The sequence below is a fragment of the Poecilia reticulata genome, chromosome 1 (assembly GCF_904066995.2).
Source record: "Poecilia reticulata chromosome 1, P_reticulata-male-v2, whole genome shotgun sequence".
Classification (NCBI taxonomy): domain Eukaryota; kingdom Metazoa; phylum Chordata; class Actinopteri; order Cyprinodontiformes; family Poeciliidae; genus Poecilia; species Poecilia reticulata.
In genome coordinates this window covers 840,237-859,389 of record NC_088830.1, presented here as the reverse complement: position 1 = coordinate 859,389, position 19,153 = coordinate 840,237, and the positions used below count along the sequence as shown (strand labels likewise).

The 19,153-nt window shown below is 38.8% G+C and overlaps 1 protein-coding gene across 3 annotated transcripts in view; it reads left to right on the top strand.

Annotated features, from left to right (window-relative positions):
• gna12a (guanine nucleotide binding protein (G protein) alpha 12a) overlaps positions 1 to 19,153 on the top strand; it is a 120,984-nt gene that overhangs the window by 9,056 nt on the left and 92,775 nt on the right. The window lies entirely within an intron of this gene.

The window sequence follows — 19,153 nt, the reverse complement described above, 5'->3', positions numbered from 1 at the left end:
ATTCCTCTTATCATCAACAATAATTCCTGTGATTTTCATAACATTTGCTCTTTTTTTGCCAAAGTTAGGATGGGGGAACAAAATATCTTAAGCGCCTGATAAAATCTGTTCCCCCTCTCTAAAATGGAAACAAATTAATTTACCTGCAAAGTCTTTTACTGTGTTAATTCCCCTTATGATCAATAAGAAATCCTGCAAGTTTGAAAACATTTGCTCTTTTTTTGCCAAAGTTAGGATGGGGGAACAAAATATCTTAAGCGCCTGATAAAATCTGTTCCCCCTCTCTGAAATGGAAAAAAAATTTATTTACCTGCAGTCTTTTATTGTGTTTTTAAAATATTTGCACTTCATTGTGTGATTTAAACTATCTTTCCATAGCTACCCTATATTAAAGTATGTTAAGAACAAATGTCAAACATAGTTTTCAAAATGTAATTTATTAAACATTGTTCAACATACATAAACTACTTGCACACCACAGCAAACTCAGGAACCTAAGGCAAACACGCAACGCACTCAATCACAACAAGCTCAGGAACCTAGGGCAAACAGGCAACGCACTCATAACTTCTTTGAATTGGTGGGTTTCCCACACACGCCTGATGGAACCACCTCAGGCACATGTCACACTGGATCTATGAAAGAAACCAAAAATATAAACTATTTTAAAGAAAACATGTCTTTACAGTGACAACATTTATATGAATAATTTTAGATTCCCTTATACTCCAACTGCTGGAGAGTCTTATTAAAGCTTGTTTACGCTAGAAAAAATTTGTTAAAAGTTGTTCTCTTCCTTTAACTCAGTGTTTTTCAACCTTTTTTGAGCCAAGGTACGTTATTTTAATTGAAAAAATCTCGAGGCACACCACCAACCAAAAATGTAAACAAAGATACTCTGTATACTCTATATTACATATATAGTCATTCTTATCAAAGTCTCCTGAATAGGAATCAAATAAACACAAAAATGCATTTTTATCACATTTTACATTTCTTATTTCAAATTGCACTTAACATGTCCACTTCAAAAATACACCTGAACAGCCACAACACTGTGGTGTTAAATTTAAAGAAGTTGTAGAAAACTTCAAAGTGTTTTACAAACTAATCCACAAGCATCTTATAGCCGGAATACAGAAAATAATTCTTATTCTGAAAGAAGCAATAATATTTGGAAAACATTTCACTTCATATTCACTGTTACAATATGAAGAGTTGCATGTACAAAATGTCAATATCTGTATATTTTACCCACCTAATGTGAAACATGTGCATGTTTGGATGAAAACAGATGATTTCCTGGCAGAAATTGAAGACAAAGCTCTTCCTCAACAGCTCTCAGTCTCTCTCTGGTTTTAGTTTTTTATAGTAGCCAGGCTTGAGAAGCTCACTTCACACAGATATGTTGTGGGAAATGGACCCATGTTCTTTCCAACCCAACTACTGCTGAGCTTCTCTGTCTTTTCCATCACTGTCTTCAAGATACGATGCTCTCACCGCTACCTGTAACATTCATGCATCACTAATTCTCTTGTTGTAATGTAAAATGCTCTGTACCTACTGCCATCTAGTGGTAAGGAAATTACATGATTACGCCGCTAGTCACTGCTACAGCAGACACTCGAAGATGGCATTATTTGCAGATAATTCATTTTCAAAAAAATCTTTTAAAATCAATTACCGTATTTTTCGGACTATAGAGCGCACCATATAAGCGCCTTATATTTAAAAAAAAAAACAAAACAAAAAAAAACTGGAAGCTGCTCTCGATTTTCCATAAGGACCCAGCAGAGGGCGGCGTCCTAATAAATCTGCTGCATATATTAAGGACGCAGCACTCCGTCTCCAAAGCCGAACCATGGTTTCGTTCACACCGAGCTTAAATGCAGCGGCTCTATTTCCCTCCCGTAGTGCCAGATCGACAGCCCTCAATTTAAAAGGTGCATGATATGAGTTTGAAAACATTTATCCATCGTGCCTGCTGCTTAAAAATAGCCCTGAACAGGTTGAAAATTAGCACGTTCTTCTTTTGATTTACAATTTTGACTTCTAATGATTCACTTCCTGCTAGAGAGCCCCCTGGTGGTTGAAAAAAAATTACACAGCAAAGCCACAGCGGGCTACAATCCGCATGGTTCAAAGCTTAGAAAAAAAGTAGCAGCTTATAGTCCGAAAAATACGGTACCTTAGGTGAAATTGAATAATTTCCACGGCACACCTGACGATCACTCACGGCACACTAGTGTGCCGCGGAACAGTGGTTGAAAAACACTGCTTTAACTTACTAACTCTAAGTCTTTGAATAATTCTCTAAAAATTTTTACCCAGTTCACATCCGTGTCACTTTCCTTCTCTCCACAAAAGTGGCACAAGTCTTTTAAGTCATCTGTTAACAACAAAAGAAAAAACACATCCATACACACATGATTATGCATGTACAATTGTTTGTGTGTGTGTGTGTGTGTGTGTGTGTGTGTGTGTGTGTGTGTGTGTGTGTGTGTGTGTGTGTCTATGAAACTGCCACATCCTAGGTTGTGCTAAGGTTCAACACAGTCAGAAAAAATAGCATTATGACTTTTAATAACTATAGAAAATGAAATTATTGTACTTATTAAGTTATAAACAAACAATTTTCTTAAATAACTGTTTTCATATTCCATGTTGATGTATTCAGCTTTGGCTAAGTACATATTTTTTTATCAAAAAATGCAAATTGCAGTAATTATGATAAAAATTCTCATTAACACTCAAAATAAGAATATTAATGTTATAATTACCACTGTCAAGGATAAGTCTCACAGCAATGTCCAACCTCATGCTGTAGACCGCCGCAGTAGAAACAGGAAAATCCACAACCTCTTTTGCTAGGATTTTTTCTGCAAACTGAAATATACAGCTTCATTTTATGGTTCCAAGTTCAGTTAACAAAGAAAGTAATTCACTGTACATGTCTCAAAATATATATCAAAATTCTAAAGTCATACACTGTGTGACAATATGCACCTTCAGTGAAAATACACCACATGATGTACTGTCCTGTTGTTTGGGATGCTTCACTGTGTCACATCTCCAACGAGAGACATTGCACCCCTTCTTCCTCATAAATGCTCTGTAAATACAGATATGTTAATGAGAACAACTTTACATGAATTTCATAATTGAGTTAGACTTAAATTTTCTACCATACCTTGTGATTTGCAAACATTTCTGGATCTCATGTTTTGATTCCCCCAGTGGATTCAAGAACAAAGACTTTTTCTCTTGTGGGTAGATCACCTATAAAGTTTGCATTTGACAGTTTTCATGTGATTTGTGTCCATGACATAAGAATGACATAGGTTGTTTGTAAAGTTTTAGAATTTTTTATTACCACTAAAGTCCAGTGGTGGTGCTGATTGTTGATTCCCAGAATTATTTCATAATTACTTGGGTTCATCTTGTGATAATTAAAAATATATATATTTTTAATATGAAGAAGAAAACATTTTTAGCAAGACACAATGGCCTAAAATAATTTTTTATAGGTGATACAGACAAATCTGTAATAACATACAACCATAAGCATAATTTATTTTAATCAATTTAAAAATCCTAATAACACATGTAAGACTAACACAAAAAAACATAGTGGAGTGTGTAAGATCTACCTTTAATCTAGGACTTTTTCCCTCCCACATTGCTGTCATTTCAAATGAATCTATGAACGCAGCCTGTCCTGTGTTCTTGTTGTTGTATTCCTTCACAATGACAGCCATAAATGCATTAATTGACTGCAAATTTATAACAAGAAAAAAAAAGATTAGTTAAATACTGTAACAGCTGGGATATTTCAAAAATAATATAGTCATTGTACCCACCTGACTCTCCAGTTCCATGTCAGGACCGATTTTATTAATGTCCCAGTAAAACAACTTATATCCATTCACTTTTGACAGAAGGACGTAAACATTTTTTCCTTTAAAAGCATCATGCACATCTGATGATCAGGATGGGATGAGGAGTAGTGGCAAAGAAAACAAAAGTAAAAGATTGGTATCATTATCATGACACCTATTCATTTAATTTGACAAAATATTTAGTAACACTTTATTTGAAGGGGTGTGCATAAGACTGGCATGACGCTGTCATAAACATGACATAACATCAGTCATGAATATGAAGAAATCTTTATGAATGTTTATGACAGTTGTCATTAGGTGTCATTCGGTAAATAATGACAGTTTTAATACAAAGTTGCTCTAAAAGTTGCATTAAAAGTCCATTACAAGTGCCAACGTTGCATGATTTTGTAAATAATGACAATTTAATGCAAAATTGAGACTTTTAATGGACTTTCAATGCAACTGTTAGAGCAGCATTACTTTCATTACAAGTCAAAACCCTATCAGTACAAAGACCAACAGTTTTTGTGAAACACACATATGTTTGATAATCCAAAATCAAATTTATATGCTTTGATATATATTTATATGAATTTAAAAGAAAACTTACATTTCTCTGCTAGACATTGGGTAGCAGACTGGAGAGGGGTTATAGGCAGACCAGAGGGAGATGTTGCTGGAGCAGAGGGAGGTGGTGCTGGAGCAGAGGGAGGTGTTGCTGGAGCAGAGGGAGTTGGTGCTGGAGCAGAGGGAGGTGGTGCTGGAGCAGAGGGAGGTGTTGCTGGAGCAGAGGGAGGTGGTGCTGGAGCAGAGGGAGGTGTTGCTGGAGCAGAGGGAGGTGGTGCTGGAGCAGAGGGAGGTGTTGCTGGAGCAGAGGGAGGTGGTGCTGGAGCAGAGGGAGGTGGTGCTGGAGCAGAGGGAGTTGGTGCTGGAGCAGAGGGAGGTGTTGCTGGAGCAGAGGGAGGTGGTGCTGGAGCAGAGGGAGGTGTTGCTGGAGCAGAGGGAGGTGGTGCTGGAGCAGAGGACGTTGGTGCTGGAGCAGAGGGAGTTGGTGCTGGAGCAGAGGGAGGTGTTGCTGGAGCAGAGGGAGGTGGTGCTGGAGCAGAGGGAGTTGGTGCTGGAGCAGAGGGAGTTGGTGCTGGAGCAGAAGAAGTTGGTGCTGGAGCAGAGGGAGGTGGTGCTGGAGCAGAGGGAGGTGTTGCTGGAGTAGAGGGAGTTGGTGCTGGAGCAGAGGGAGGTGGTGCTGGAGCAGAGGGAGGTGGTGCTGGAGCAGAGGGAGGTGGTGCTGGAGCAGAGGGAGGTGGTGCTGGATGAGCCAGGGATTGAGGAGAATTTATTTTACTTCCTTGATTTTTTAAACAGTGTGGCAGTCGTGGACTCTCTCTAATGCAGATTTTCAGATGGTCAGTGTTTATCATCCGGAAAATCACACCATTATCATCTTGAATATCTGCATTTTTGCCTTGGATATTGATGACTGTATAGGGTCCCAGGAAACCAGCATCCAACTTCCCACCTTTTCTTTGCTGACTGCGTATGTTCTGCCTCCAAACTCGGTCACCAGGTTTAAACACAGTGCCAATGTGTTGTGCTCTTCCCTTTGCTTTGTCCTGTTCTTTGGAAACACTTTCACTGACAATGCTCCTCAGGTGTTCTTGTATTTTTAGGTCTTGCGCCAACTCCTCCACTCCAATGATTTCCTCCACAGCACTATCAATCTTTCAACACAAAATTTATATTTCAAGTGTCAGTTAATATCTGTCATTTAGAAAGCAACTATTTATGGAATGCTAATGTGAAATATTACCACATATTCTGAAAAAGAGTATACTGACAATGTGTTTTGATAGGGTTTATGTAATTTTCACATCCATCCATCCATCCATTTTCTTTCACCCTTGTCCCTCAGTGGGGTCGGGAGGGTTGCTGGTGCCCATCTCCAGCTAACGTTTCGGGCGAGAGGCGGGGTACACCCTGGACAGGTCGCCAGTCTGTCGCAGGGCAACACAGGACAAACAACCATGCGCACACACTCTCACACCTAGGGACAATTTAGAGAGGCCAATTAACCTGACAGTCATGTTTTTGGACTGTGGGAGGAAACCGGAGTACCCGGAGAAAACCCACGCATGCACAGGGAGAACATGCAAACTCCATGCAGAAAGACCCCAGGCCGGGAATCGAATCCAGAACCTTCTTGCTGCAAGGCAACAGCTCTACCAACTGCGCCACTGTGCAGCCCTGTAATTTTCACATTTATAGCAAAAATTATTAAACTCTTTAGAATTAAGTCCTTTGTGAAGGATAGACATCACAAAGTATAAGCTTTACATAAATTCCCCTTTCCTTTAGGAGAAAAAACGCTCTCCTAAAAGGGTCCTCAAAGGGGTTTGAGGACCTGTGTGTAGATAAAGCTTGCGTTCTGTCTCTTCTGTTTATCTTTTTTGTTCTTTCCTTTTCCAAAATAAAAGGCCAGCTCTATTTGAGGGAGGGCAGAATGCTCAGTGAATGGCTTGGAGGAGCAGTTTGCTGTGAATTCTCCTTTTGCAAAAGCTTGGTCATAAAACTGATATGTTGTCTGTGGTTTTTATTGATAGTCTTATGTAGGTTCAAAAGTACCTATCTTATTCAATACATGAAATGGAAAGATTGACCATAACCCTACCATGTAATGTTCAGGGACCTCTAAGGGATAGCGGGCCTCTCTTCCGAACATCAGGAAGTATCGTGAATGCTGTGTCGTTATTTGTTTTTTTGTACGTATCCCAAACATCACAGCATCCAAATATTCATCCCAGGTGTGAGGATGGCCATCCACAACCTTACTCAGAGCTCTGAGATACATGAAAGTTGTAATATGTCACACATAACAACTGATTTCTTGCAATTTTTTAAGTATTTTACTAAATACACATATTGTTTTGTGATCTTTCTTTGAAAATGTATGTATTAAAGATAGTACTCACCTTTGAATGGTCCCATTCATTTTTTCAACCAACCCGTTAGTTTGGGGGTGATATGGGGAACACAGACTTCGTTTGATATTAAGAAGTTTGCACACTTCTTGGTTGATCTGAAAATTTATGAACAAATAGCTATAACAAAATAGCCTGCTTTAAGCAGTATATCGAAACAAATAGTGTATAGAAGGACATTCATAGTGTTAAATTTCTCTAAGATATTGAAAACAAATACTTACGGAATTTACAAATTCTTTTCCTTGGTCCGTCAAAATCCTTTTGGGGGCCTCAAACTGATGCACAAACTTAATAATGCATTCTGTGACTTCCGGTGCCGATTTATTTTTTAGTGGATATGCTTGTGGCCACTTTGAGAAATAGTCAATCATGACACAAATTTATTTGTTTCCGGATTTGGTTTCGGCAAGTTTGCCAATGAGATCCATCCCAATCAATTCAAAGGGATGGGAAACCTTAAATAAAAGACTTAATAGATTAATGATAAATGATAGAAGACATTAATATTTTCAAAAGCATTATTTTGTTAATGTAAAATAATAGCTTAGCAATGTATTGTAAAATCTTTAGTAAATTAAAAATACATTCCTTAATTTTATACATCGACTTATTCCAAATATAGACCCTTTATGAGAACACAGACAAAACAGGGCAACCATCCACTGCTGTACACTACCATGTAATCTCACTAAAAGTGTTTCTTGTCACAATACATTACTTTACCTTTATGGGAGTATACTCCGATGGCTGTTTCAGTGTTTGTGCACTAGCCTGACAAGATGAGCATTCAGAGACCTGGAAAGTTAGTGAAAGACAAAAACAAACAAGAATTTAACACATGCAATGTTGACATTATTGGACAATTATAGTTTCATATTGGTAATACAAATAAGGTTTAAACATTTCTTTTCAAAGAATTTAAATATTGTATTTGGTGTTAGTAAAGCAAATTCTTTACTTAGTCCAGTGCTTATGTAACATACCCATTTTTTGATGTCCACAGACATTCCTGGCCAATAAAATCTCCTTGAGATTGCATCTATTGTTTTCATTTGCCCACAATGAGCACCTGTAGGGCTGGCATGAAAGTCAACAAATATTCTTTCGGCTTCCTCTGCCCCTTTAAGTACTTTGACCTTTGTTGAGGATTCCTTGCCTTTTTGTCGTATGTAGAAGAGGTCATTTCCTTTGAAAAGATAAAGGACAACAATATAAACATGACTGAAGCATGGAATTCTATTATTAAAATACAAAGATCATTCTAAAAATATGAAAATGTACCCTACATCCTGAGTTATAAATAAAAGTTGAAAAAATAAGCATGCGATAAACAGAACATGAAAAAAGACATTATCAAATGCATATTTAGAAACAAAAAAATTACTTTTGGAGGAAAAGATAAAAAGTACTTATTTGAAGGACTAATTTCTGTGAATTTGTTGTTATGGTTTTTCAACACAATTGTCCATTTTTACATATTTTGTTTATTTTATTGAGTAATATAGCAGTATGGAAATGTTTCTAAAACACAACTTAAAAGTAGAAATGCAGTACAAGTAAAATTCACATGAATAACTACAGTGAAGAACATTGTGAGTTATTCCTTCATTGTAACTTGGAGTAACGTTCCTGTTGGCACGTTACTGCTGCATTTAATTGAAATTAAATGCACATGCAATGTTAATAACAAGAAAAGCATCGAGTGTTATCCGTTTTTAGATAACTTATGAATTACACTATTTGACACATATTAAAGTAGAGGTTCACGGCATCACTCTTGAAGATAAATTTCTTACCTTCTATCTCATACGACGAGGCTTTTCTTCGAATGAGATTTTTTTTTTTTTGCTTTGTTGACTGCGGTGGATATTCACCTTTAACTTTATAGTTAAAGACCGTTTCATATTCCACAATGTCCATATTTATGAGAAGTGTTGACTTAATGAAATGTTTGGCTTAACATAAAGCAAAAAGTGATAAACAACCTGCCCAACACCGAGCGGACATGGACATTTGCATAATTGATTGAAGGAATAGTGTCACGTGATTTTTGACGTTCCAGAAAACACCGTATGTCTTTATATTGTAATGTACTTTGTTAGATGCAATATCAGAAAAAAATATTACAAAATTTGTTGATAAATATTTAAACATAAAATACATTTAATAAAGATTGTGAAACAAACAGTCATATTTATTTAAACCATTTTGGACTTCAAACTTTATATGGAAAAAATAAAGAATTAATAGAATTAATTTATTTATTCCAATGTTACGGGGAGAACGGATCATTAAAGACATTTAAAATAAACGGCTCACCCGCTTTAACACTTTAAAATAAAGAGCAAATGTTATGAAAATCACAGGAATTATTGTTGATGATAAGAGGAATGAACACAGTAAAAGAGTTTTCAGGTAAATTAATTTGTTTCCATTTTAAGGGGGGGGGAACAGATTTTATCAGGCGCTTAAGATATTTTGTTCCCCCATCCTAACTTTGGCAAAAAAAGAGCAAATGTTATGAAAATCACAGGGTTTCTTATTGATTATAAGGGGAATGAACACAGTAAAAGACTTTTCAGGTAAATTAATGTGTTTCCATTTTAGAGAGGGGGAACAGATTTTATCAGGCGCTTAAGATATTTTGTTCCCCCATCCAAACTTTGGCAAAAAAAGAGCAAATGTCTTCAAACTTGCAGGATTTCTTATTGATCATAAGGGGAATTAACACAGTAAAAGACTTTGCAGGTAAATTAATTTGTTTCCATTTTAGAGAGGGGGAACAGATTTTATCAGGCGCTTAAGATATTTTGTTCCCCCATCCTAACTTTGGCAAAACAAGAGCAAATGTTATGAAAATCACAGGAATTATTGTTGATGATAAGAGGAATGAACACAGTAAAAACCTTTCAGGTAAATTAAGTTGTTTCCATTTTAGAGAGGGGGAACGGATTTTATCAGGCGCTTAAGATATTTTGTTCCCCAATCCAAACTTTGGCAAAAAAAAAGCAAATGTCTTCAAACTTGCAGGATTTCTTATTGATCATAAGGGGAATTAACACAGTAAAAGACTTTGCAGGTAAATTAATTTGTTTCCATTTTAGAGAGGGGGAACAGCTTTTATCAGGCGCTTAGGATGGGGGAACAAAATATCTTAACTTTGGCAAAACAAGAGCAAATGTTATGAAAATCACAGGAATTATTGTTAATGATAAGAGGAATGAACACAGTAAAAACCTTTCAGGTAAATTAAGTTGTTTTCATTTTAGAGAGGGGGAACGGATTTTATCAGGCGCTTAAGATATTTTGTTCCCCCATCCTAACTTTGGCAAAAAAAGAGCAAATGTTTTCAAACTTGCAGGATTTCTTATTGATTATAAGGGGAATGAACACAGTAAAATACTTTTCAGGTAAATTAATGTGTTTCCATTTTAGAGAGGGGGAACAGCTTTTATCAGGTGCTTAAGATATTTTGTTCCCCCATCCAAACTTTGGCAAAGAAAGAGCAAATGTTATGAAAATCACAGGAATTATTGTTGATGATAAGAGGAATGAACACAGTAAAAACTTTTCAGGTAAATTAAGTTGTTTCCATTTTAGAGAGGGGGAACAGATTTTATCAGGCGCTTAAGATATTTTGTTCCCCCATCCAAACTTTGGCAAAAAAAGAGCAAATGTTATGAAAATCACAGGAATTATTGTTGATGATAAGAGGAATGAACACAGTAAAAGACTTTTCAGGTAAATTAATTTGTTTCCATTTTAGAGAGTCCGGACACATTATTTCAGGCAGCTGAAATATCCATTCTCTCCTCTTCTCCAATAACTTTGAGAAATAAAAAGCACCTGTTTCCAAATTCTCCAAATATTATGTGTGATAGCATACTAGACATTTCCTTAATCCAGTAATATCATATTTTACATTAGAACGGGATTTACCAAAAAGTTTACACTCTGATCTTTTCAGGAAGTCTTTATTTTTTTTGCCCTGCTATCGGCCAGCTTCCCTCCTCCTCCTTTGTCAGAAATGAAAAATTATAAATGCACACAACGTGTTGGAAATCTGTGTTTGTTGACTGACTTTTATTTGTCAGGCTTACGAGACAAAAGCTGAAAAAAAGATCGATTCACTTCGCGTTTAAAATAACACAAAACAGCGTAAAAAGACCTCCACACAAGACCTCGTTTATTTATGTATGTATTTTTATTTTGATAGCTGCCGATTAAACTGAAAGTTACAACATTGACATGATTATATGAGTAGTTTTTACCGAGAAATCGATCAGAAGCGCCGTGAATATGGTCAGATCCGCCGGATCCACCTCTCTGACTGCAATGCGCGCTCCCGACACAGGGGGAACAGATTTTCACAGGGGAACAGAATTTCTCACAAGACCGGCTTCATGACTTCGTCCTCATATCCGTCCACCATTTTGTAGATATCTACTGGTTTCCACACTCTGCCTTGCTGTACTGCATTATAACAAAATAAATAAAATAACGGGAAGATCAGTTTTCCTTACAAATATGCGAGAGTTCACTATTCACTAAATGTGAAATCATAACTTGCTGAATTTCTCTTCGTCCTGGTGGACTGTTTCGGCATTAAGAAAACGACAGACCTCTTTCTGTAAGAAACAAACAAAGCAACTCGCCTTGCTCCACGAGCTCGCTTATTTATAAAAGCTTTCTTATCGTGAGTTCGGTCTTATGGACCGCCGCGGTGTCATCTGTTGTTTTCCGCCGGAACATTGCTTAATATCAAAACGATACTGAAAAGGTAACTCCGTGAAATAAGACTTTTTCCACCATTTCACACAACGCACGGGTATTTTCGTTCATGTTGGGTGTAGCAGTAGCGCCCGTTAGCATGGGTGCAAATCTTCCTCTGGAGTTTAATGGCGGATGCTTGACCGACTATAAAAGCGCATTACTGCCATCAACTGGACTGGAGTGTTAAATGAAAGTTGACAGAAAAAAATACGTTCTAAAAGTTTTTTTTCTCAAAAGTTACTTGACATTATATTTTATTTTTATTATAATTAATTGCTAAAATGTTTTTAAATGTATAGATGTTTATTTACTCAATTCTACTTTGAGCTGTCTCCTTTTTAGTTTATACAGAATATGATTCATAATCCGTGAGTTATATTTAGTGCTTAACTAACAAAACTTTAAAAAAAGAATACAAATGTTTATACTCTATCGGAAGGTATCACATACTTTCAACCATTTTGTTCTTCAATTTAAACTTGAGAGTTAAGCAACTAAATTCTGATTAATCATCTGTAGTTTCTTAAGTCCTGTATTGTGATGTGGAATGACCACTACCACTCCAATATAGCATGACTCTGGGTCTTTAAAGCAATCAGTGAACATTAACATTAGTTTGAATATTATTCACCAAAATTCTTTATGCACAATAAACCACTCTGGAACATGCTTTTTATTATTATTTTTGATTAAGTTGTGCAATTCCTCCCATCACAAGATAAATCTTCAGATAGGAGGAATGTCAAAGTAAGATCACATTTCACAAAAGTCCATTGTATGTAATCATGCATATTCTTTTAGATAATCAATTCAACCAAAACTACGTTTTTCAGTGCTCCTAACACACATGTAATATATATTTTAATGGATAAGATGGATTGTTTTAATATTCTTTCTCCAAACATACTTCTTTATGGTGAACAGAAGGTAAAACGGGTTAGCTACAAAATTAATGAGTCAAAAGGCGGTGCTCAACAGTTGATTTGCATTTGCATGGCTCTCAGCAACTTCATTTAAATACAAAAACCTCTGCTAGGCACAAGGGGAGGGGGGTGATAGGGGAACACGAACACAAAGCGTTTTTGACCATTTCTGGCAGTGTTTGACTGACAAAAACCTCTTGCCGAAAGCCCTCAATCTCCATGCTCACGGCAGAACAAGGTGTCAATAGCTGTCGAAAATCTCATTTTTCGTCCTGTGTGGACTTCTGGCATTTTGGCATTTCCTTCTCCCCAGTCTTCCTCCAGACTCTGGCACCTTGATTTCCGAATGACATGCAAAATTTGCTTTCATCCGAAAAAAGTACTTTGGACCACGGAGCAACAGTCCAGTGCTGCTTCTCTGTAGCCCAGGTCAGGCACTTCTGCCGCTGTTTCTGGTTCAAAAGTGGTTTGACCTGGGGAATGCGGCACCTGTAGCCCAATTCCTGCACACGCCTGTGCACAGTGGCTCTGGACGTTTCTATTCCAGACTCAGTCCACTGCTTCCGCAGGTCCCCCAAGGTCTGGAATCGGCCCTTCTCCACAATCTTCCTCAGGGTCTGTTCACCTCTTCTCGTTGTGCAGCGTTTTCTGCCACACTTTTTCCTTCCCACGGACTTCCCACTGAGGTGCCTTGATACAGCACTCTGGGAACAGCCTATTCATTCAGAAATTTCTTTCTGTGTCTTGTCCTCTTGCTTGAGGGTGTCAATGGCGGCCTTCTGGACAGCAGTCAGGTCAGCAGTCTTACCCATGATTGCGGTTTTGAGTAATGAACCAGGCTGGGAGTTTTTAAAAGCCTTGGGCATCTTTTACAGGTGTTTAGAGTTACTTTGTTGATTCAGATGATTAGGTTAATTGCTCGTTGAGAGAACCTTTTCATGACATGCTAATTTTTTGAGATAGGAATTTTGGGTTTTCATGAGCTGTCTGCCAAAATCATCAATATTAAAACAATAAAAGACCTGAAATATTTCAGTTGGTGTCCGATGAATCTAAAATATGACAGTTTAATTTTTATCATTACATTATGGGAAATAATGAACTTTATCACAATATGCTAATTTTTTGAGAAGGACCTGTATATTTGTGCACATACTAACCATAATCGGAATCTGAAATGAATTTAGATATCATGAAATGCTAAATTTGACTTTATTTTTAAAAACTAACACTCAGCATAACTCCAACTCCTGCCTATCTAGCTGGCAGTTTCAACGGTTGCCGAGGGAAAACCAAGAGTTGATCATTTTGCCAGGCTTTATTGACTATTTACATGCTTTTAGTTTGGCTTTAGACAATAAGTTTCAAGTTTTAAGTAAGCCTATGGCTCATTAACATCTCCAACACATCACTCAACCCATGCCAGTAACTGGCCTTCGAAAAAAAGATGCTTTGGAGATAACATCGACCATCAAGATGGAAAGAAAACATCAGGACTGTTTTCCGCTCTATAAGACGCACCTAAAAACCTTCAATTTCCTCAAAAGTTGACAGTGCGTCTTATAATCCGGTGCGCCTTATATATGGACCGATATTGAAACACAACAGGCTTAGCAACTACGGTAAGCAGCCCCCGACTTCATTTTCGCCTGTAGAAGAAGAAGCGCGCGGTGCATGCTGGGATAGTTGTCAGAACGCTGGTTTGTAATCTATTAATAAAGTTTGACTGACCTATATCTACCTTCCGACCGTCTAGAATCAGGTCGTCTGCAGGTCATTTAGCACCACGTTTCTCCACGAGCATACTGTGCGCAAACGGAGAAGGGTGACCATCGTCCAGCCACGCCCCGGCTGGCCCCGGAGTCAGACTGTTTTGTTGACATTCCGTTTAGTGCAGCTCCATCTAGTGGATGCATAACGTAACTCCAGTCTCTACTGTAGCGTTTATTCTATGCGCCTTATAATGTGGTGTGCCTTATATATGAAAAAAGTTTTTAAAATAGGCCATTCATTGAAGGTGCGCCTTATAATCCGGTGCGCCTTATAGTGCGGAAAATACGGTACTTGTATAAGAGGAATTCGTGTCTGAAGTAATAAGATTCTCAGGGTGAGTTGCAGGGTGAGTTATTGTTTTTAGAACACTGTTAGCATTCCACTGGCAGACAACTCTAGTGTCACGGTAGCAATGAGTGAGTAGCGCTGTGCCCCGCTGATGAACTACATGAACTACATGAATAATTATTTTATTTGACCTAAAATGAAATATTTATGTTGTTTTTTCTTTGGCTTGAAGAAAGACACCGTCTTACATATATGTATTTTTTCCACTTATTTTTAGAAGTTTGATCAAGGTAGTCAATCTATTTTCTTTATTATTTTATAAAGAAACTGTTTCCCAACTAACGCGATGTTATACTCCTAATTGCACTGACTGATGTGAAAAGTTGTTTTTACACGTTTTTGACTAAGCTTATGAAACTATTTGTGTATTTTCACTAAAATATACACAGAACACTGGTTTGTACTGTTGCAAAGTTATCAAATAAGTTTAGAATTCAGTACTCATTGTGTGGTGTTGTGGTGGACCCAAATGCAGCAGGCAGCAGACATACAAGTGGGTGTTTTAATGAAGAAAATCAACCAACAAAAAAATCCAAAGGAACAAGAAAGTCCAAAAACAAAACAAACTGGAAACTACTGAAAGTAGTTTTAAATTCTTGGGGGTACTATGAAAAATAATAATAATATATTTACACACACAATTGCTTCTTTGTGTGCTTTGGAGTTTCTGTGCTGATGAAATTTTTTGGCGAAGCGTTTAAAGCTGGGTAGCTCTTGCAAAATGGAGCTGTATTTCTCTCAGCCTACTGGCTGCAATGTTGACACCTTGAGATGCCATGAGGCCTAATTCTGAACATCACGGCATGGAGTGCATTCCAGACAGAGGGATAATCAGTAGGCCTAGTAGTAGTAGGCCTGTTTGAGGTTCCTCAAACCAGATGTTGGACTGGATTTTATTTCAATGTTATTTGTGAATGTTGGAGCCTCATTTTCAACAGTGGAGCTATAAAGGTTGAAAAAGGTTACCATTTTGGAGAAAGTCTCATTAACATCAATATTTCCATTAAATAAGAGGCAAAGAAAATGTGTTTGATAGAGGACAAGCCTCTCAGACTCTGAACCCAACAGCACCAAACTATTTTATATTAGACAATTAATTTAATTTCACATAATTATTGCGGTATTGTTTTTGTTAAATTTGTTTGTTAAATACTTAATGAAACATATTTACCACGTTTGATGTTTGTTGTGAATGACGTGGTATACTCGCAGACGAACGAGGTAATTGGTCCAAGTTTGTCGTTTATTGAAACTATGGCGGCTGTGATGCGCCAAGGCAAAGATAAACAAAGGTAAAACAACCCGAACAGGTGATCAACTCTAAACCACTTGCATCTTTTTATTCTCCGTCTCACTTTGTCATTTAAGCACACCTGTTGCCATGGCAACCGCCTGCGCTCCACAAGCCGACCAGAGATTACGTTAAAAACATAACATTCAGTCTGTTACGATATCAAGTTTTCAGGCTTGATATTTATTTTTCCATTATTAATAAGCGCTCCCCTGAACACACCGGTGGTTGATTAGTTAATTTTAAACTCCTGCTCTGCTAGTTATTTTGGCATGGAACCGAAACGCACAGAAATGCGCAACACCATGTTGAAACAATAATCACTGAGATTATTATTTTAGTTGTGTCATTAATTTGAACACGTTTTGTTGATTTTTTTTTTGTTGTTCTTTAATAAAGTTACAAACGTTTTAAGCGAGTCAGAGGAGGACTTGCAGGTCTCAGCTTCCTGGCGGTGTTCAGTTTGTCATGTAATGCCGAGATCGACTCTCGCCCCTGAATCACTAATTCTCCTGGTTAGCAGCAACCGTTAGCTGAAATATCTCTATTTATAGACTTAGAGGGGAGGGGCGGGCCAAGGAGGACCGAAAGATTTCATTGGATAAGCCCAATGTCCATCAATAAAATCAACCAATGGGGCTGTCGTGGTCAATAAAAATTATATGTAAGATACTTTGTTAAATTATGAAGGCGTAGGGCTGCCATATATGGACAGTAAATGCATCAGTCTGTAGTCCTGAGGGACAGTCCTCCCCTGAACAGAAGTTCAAACTAAATGCAGCTTTTTTTTTTCTGTTCAAATTGTCAACATGCCACAGTGGTGGGTGCATTGGTCCAATTTACACGCCACTTCATACTTTTACCCGCATTTGGCCAGTGGCGGGTGCTAATTTCCACCCCTGCTTTCAAGCGTGGCCAATAAACTGCCCCTCACTCTCACAGGTTTCTGTGATGTTCTTATCAGGAAGAGGGTCCCCAAATTAAATTTTGCTCAAGGCCCGATACAACATTGGACCAACCCTGCGTGATGTGCTAAATCTGCTGCACTGGATCTCTCTGCTGCATCCAAAGGGACAAATGGGGAGATTTAATTTATGAGACACTATTTCAGGGGTGGGCAATTCAAGTCCTCAAGAGTCGGTGTCCTGCAACTCTTAAATGTCCAACACACTTGAATCCAATAGCTGAATCACCTCCTAAGTGCAGTCAAGTTCTCCAGAGTCCTGCTAAAGATCCTCATTATTTGAATCGGGTGTGTTGAAGTAGAGATGGATCTAAAAGTTGCAGGACCGGCCCTCGAGGCCTGGACTTGCCCACCCTTGCACTAGAGACTAAGCATTTCCATTTTGTAACTGTTGAGCTTTTAGGTTTTAAGTTCCACAAAGGATTTTTGTTTTTGTTGCTTTGTTTTAAGGAACACGTTTTTCTGATCTTAGCATGGCTGCGCACAGCAACTCTGCTGGACGGGAGGTCAGACAAAGTTTGAAATCAGTATTTAAGTAGGGGTGCACTGATTTGTCAGACAGCCTATTTATCTGTGCCAATTTAATTAATTTTGGGAGATTGCTGATACCTACATATGAAACCAATCTTGTCCCATGATTTTATCTACCTAAAAATCAGCTACTGTTCTCTTCTGAGGAATGACTGACAGGCCAGCCCACAATGTCATGTATGCATGTTTGTAGTTAACAATATTTACCCCACTGTTGTTAACCCACGAACTTTCTTGCTATATTTGCCGACATCCATTCATCCATCCATTTTCTTCCGCTTATCCGGGGTCGGGTCGCAGGGGCAGCAGCTTCAGAAGGGAGGCCCAGACTTCCCTCTCCCCAGCCACTTCTCCTAGCTCCTCCGGGGGAACCCCAAGGCGTTCCCAGGCCAGCCGAGAGACATAGTCCCTCCAGCGTGTCCTGGGTCTTTCCCGAGGCCTCCTCCCGGTGGGACGTGCCCGGAGCACCTCACCAGGGAGGCGTCCAGGAGGCATCCTGACCAGATGCCCGAGCCACCTCAACTGGCTCCTCTCGACGTGGAGGAGCAGTGGCTCTACTCTTGAGTCCCTCCTGGATGACCAAGCTTCTCACCCTATCTCTAAGGGAGAGCCCAGCCACCCTGCGGAGGAAACCCATTTTGGCCGCTTGTATCCTTGATTTTGTTCTTTCGGTCATGACCCAAAGCTCATGACCATAGATGAGGGTGGGAACGTAGATCGACCGGTAAATCAAGAGCTTCGCTTTTTGACTCAGCTCTCTTTTCACCACGACAGACCGGTACAGCGCCCGCTTTACGGCAGACACTGCCCCAATCTGCCTGTCGATCTCCCGCTCCCTTCTTCCCTCATTCGTGAACAAGATCCCCAGATACTCCTCCATTTGAGGCAGGATGACCCCCCTGACCCGGAGAAGGCACTGAGCCTCATCCCGGACGCTTCACACTTGGCCGCGAACCGCTCCAGAGAGCTGCAGATCACGATCTGATGAAGCCAACAGGACCACATCATCCGCAAAAAGCAGAGATGTGATCCTAAGACCACCAAAACGGATCCCCTCAACACCTCGGCTGCGCCTAGGAATTCTGTCCATGAAGGTAATGAACAGAATCGGTGACAAAGGGCAGCCTTGGCGGAGTCCAACTCTCACCGGAAACGAGCCCGACTTAACTGCCGGCAATGCGGACCAGACTCAATAAACTTAATAAAGAATTTTTACATTTTGAATTGAATTTAATCTGCAGTAGGAAACCTCATGTTCTCAGTCACCAGTGGCCAGTTCCATCTTCTATGCAGTGGTGGGCTGGGTTGCTGCAATTAAGGTAAAAGACTAAGACAGAAAGACTGAGTCAGTTGGGGGGATCAAGCTGGCTCCACTGGAAGAGGTGAAGAGAGGCAGAATGCTGAAGAAGATCAGAGCTAGGATAGCTCAGTGTGGTTGGACAGCCAGAGGAGCAGAAATAGCCAAAAACGACTGCAGCCCAGATGTGCAATCAAACATGTTGCTAATTATTTTTGTCTCCTATTTAATGGAAATATTGATATTGATGAGATTTCATCCAAAATGACAACATTTTTCAACCTGCATAGCTTTGCTGTTGAAAATGAGGAGTTTACCTTCATAAATGACATTGAAATAAAATCCAGTACAACATCTGCCTTGCAGTGACACCTCTAGAACCTGTTGTTGG